We start from the raw sequence: 3,365 nt of genomic DNA, 5'->3' as shown, positions 1-3,365 counted from the left end.
CCAGTCGGCGATGATGGTCTTGATGATGCTGCCTCTCTTGGGGTTCCGGTTCCCGTCGGGCTTCGGCCTCTGGCCCTGGCCGCCATCCTGCCCATCCATGGCGTCGTGCGCGTGCAAGCAAGCCCCGGCCGGCCGGCCCAGAGAAGCGTAGGCGAGTGGACGAGTGTGGAGGGTGCGTGCGTGCGTGAGAGCTAGAGTGGGAGCTATGCGCCTATGAGTAACTGGTCGGCTTTATAGCGCTAAATACAGCAGCATTGTTAATTTTTAGGACAATCTTCTGTTTTGGCGCTCCGGGCATGAAGTATTCTTGCATCCAGACCGGCGACTAATCCACGACGATGACGAACAGCAGATGACCAGACCAGGGCTCAGCCGCCTTGGGATGGGAGTGGGTGGTTCAGTGTGATTCTTGTACAATGCAGGGTCTATCGGGAGGTTGTAGTGTACTTCTTCCGTAAAGAAATATAAAAGCGTTTAGATTATTATTTTAATTATTTAAATGCTTTTAAATTTATTTACGGAGAGAGTACTAGCTTAACTTTGGAGCAATGCATGTGTGATTGGATAAAACAGAGGCAAACTGATCGGGTGCATTATGTGGGGGCATTTTATGTTAAGCTAAAAAAGAGGGTTCTCACGGAGAGGAAAACTGAAGCACTCCACTCCCTCGTTCTCCTTGACGGCATGTGCGTCATCGCGTGTGACGTGGTGCTGCTACGTCACAGCCACATGCTGTTACTGCAGGGTCTACGAATTCCCGTGTATATACGAGGCGTATAACATTTGTGCCTTCCAAGTATTGAAGTTCTATGTTCCATAAAGAGAGTACATGTTTCAGAAGAGAGTATGAAGGAGTTGAAGAAAGAAATGAGTACGTAGAGCAGAGTTGGGTATATGTGTTATGTGCATATTGTGTATTGGGTCCATCTTCTAATTTCTTGTATAGTTGATGTTAAAATAAATCGAATCAACCTGTGGTTGAGTTGGTTAGGTGGACTGTGATATCCCCAACCCACCAGGGTTCAAATCCTGATGCTCGCATTATTCCTGGATTTATTTCAGGATTTCCGGTGATGCGTTTTCAGTGGGAGGAGACGTTCCCGTCGACGACGAGGCGCCTACGGTGACTTCGTAAATCTCAAGATGATATGTCGGCTCAGTCTCTCGGAGGTGCTCATAAGGGTAGGGTGTGCATGTGTGCGTTCATAAGGATGAGTGTATGCGCGTGTATATGAGCGCTTGTGTCTGTACTGATGCTCAAAAAAAAAATCCAAGGTATACCGTCGATCATCCGAGGATCAAGCAACCACACGAGACACGACACCGAGATTTGTTAACGAGGTTCACTGATATGGCTACATCCCCGGGGCTTGACTATGGACGCTCCTCCCCATGACACCGTTACAATACCGCACACCGGTCACCCGGGCGCCGGCACATGCCGCCGACTCCTTCTTGTGCGCCTGTGCTATTATGTTGGCATAGGTTACATCGTGTGTCTACCTTCACTATATATGAGAGGCCTAGGATACAAGTGTCCTATTAGGACACGACTCCACATCCTATGCAAACACAATACAACTCCTAGTCCAACTGTAACCTACCTTGTACATAATATTCGACACAACTCTAACAAACTCCACCTTGGCGAATATTCTCCACCACCTTGAATTCGTCAATGTGTCAAACTTCCATGTACATTGGACTTGAGCTTATCCCATGAGTACCGCTACTACTCCAAAGACTCCATGTGACTCCACCTGCAACTTGTAGTCCCTCCTTTTCCTGACCACAGTCAACGCTCGAGCAAAATTAAGTTCCTCTTTACTCTAGTCTGTGCTCCCAAGTTCCAGAGTATCCATCAACATTATCACACACTGATCACTGACCTACATGAAAGTGAACAACTCACATATTGGGTGTCACACATAAGAGTTACCTGAACTCAACATCACCGCTCCTTTCTTGACCGTCTGTCTGAAACTTGAAGGAATTTCACCGTTGCTTATAGTCATCCTGAGTCAAATTCGCAATTGTCTCACCACATGTATGACCACCAGAGCCCTGGCCCGTCTCCATGTCCCGTGCATACCGCACGCCTCGCCGCTATTACCGCGTCGAGCCTCCGCTGTCCCGGTCGAGTCTCAAGGGTCGCGAACCCACACCACTCAACCCCCACTGCAGAGTACCATCGATCATCACCGACCGATGACGAGTTTCACGCTTCCATCAGACCACTGGGCTCCAGTTCGAACTGCGTGCCTCTCGCTTTTTTCCCAGCTGAATAGGTTTCGATTCTCTGAATCCTTACACCGTAGCCCCTCAATCCAGCTCCACCTTCAACATAACTCCATGGTAGATGACCAGTCCGCCCTCCCGCGCCCTGTCGACTCCAAGCTCTCATGTGCACCGTCTTGAATCAACCCTGCGCAATAGTCTGTCGAAGCCGCACAAACCCTCAAGCCTACACCACGTGTTTCCACGCCCCAGAAGTCGGCCACCATCAGCATCACGCTCCTATGTCGCCGTCGCCGACCCACCACCGTCTTCTGTATCAACCGACTCGCTCGATCCGTCAGACTGTCTAGTCCGACCCAAGCGAACATGTCCGGCTGTAATCATGCTCCACCCTGCATCACGACCGCTTGCACATCCGTGCATGTCTTAGACACCCTGTGTTTGCATGATCCTCATGACGCGCTTGTCCGCGCGCCTCCGCAGCCTATCCACGTGTTCCAAGCCATCTCAGCAAACTGACCCAAAAAAACTTTCTTTTTTCATGTCACTGTTTGTTGTTGCTTCTCCGTGCATCCTATAGCAGAAAATAGATCGAACTTGATCCAACCAAAACTGCTCCGTGCACACACGTAGTCTTGGTTGCTACCCTTGCTTTTTGTCAAACAAATCTCATACACGTCTCAGCTCTGCACCAGTTCGTGGACTCCGTGACGCTTCTGGATAGCACATAAATGTGCCAAAGATGTCACCTAGGCTGTCATTAGCAGCTCCTCGGGAGCCTTTCCGCACAACACCGCATAGGCCAGCCAGCACGTCCGTGTCCACGCTTGGCAGCCTCCGCGCCTCGCTCGCCACACGGTCTCCTGCTGCTGCACGCCTTTTGCTGCACACGGACTCGCCGGAAACACCGGATCAGACTGATACCGATTTGATCTGCCAATCATGTAGGCCTCCCACGAACACGCTGCTGCCTGAACGCTTGCCCGACCAATGTATGCAATCGATTGCCGCCCGTCCTGTCTGCTGCATGTACACGTATCTCCTGTTGGGGAACGTTGCAGAAAATAAAAATTTTCCTACTCGTTTCACCAAGATCCATCTAGGAGTTCATCTAGCAACGAGTCATC

Source organism: Triticum urartu, chromosome 4 (assembly GCF_003073215.2).
Source record: "Triticum urartu cultivar G1812 chromosome 4, Tu2.1, whole genome shotgun sequence".
NCBI lineage: Eukaryota > Viridiplantae > Streptophyta > Magnoliopsida > Poales > Poaceae > Triticum > Triticum urartu.
This window is presented reverse-complemented; position numbering follows the sequence as displayed.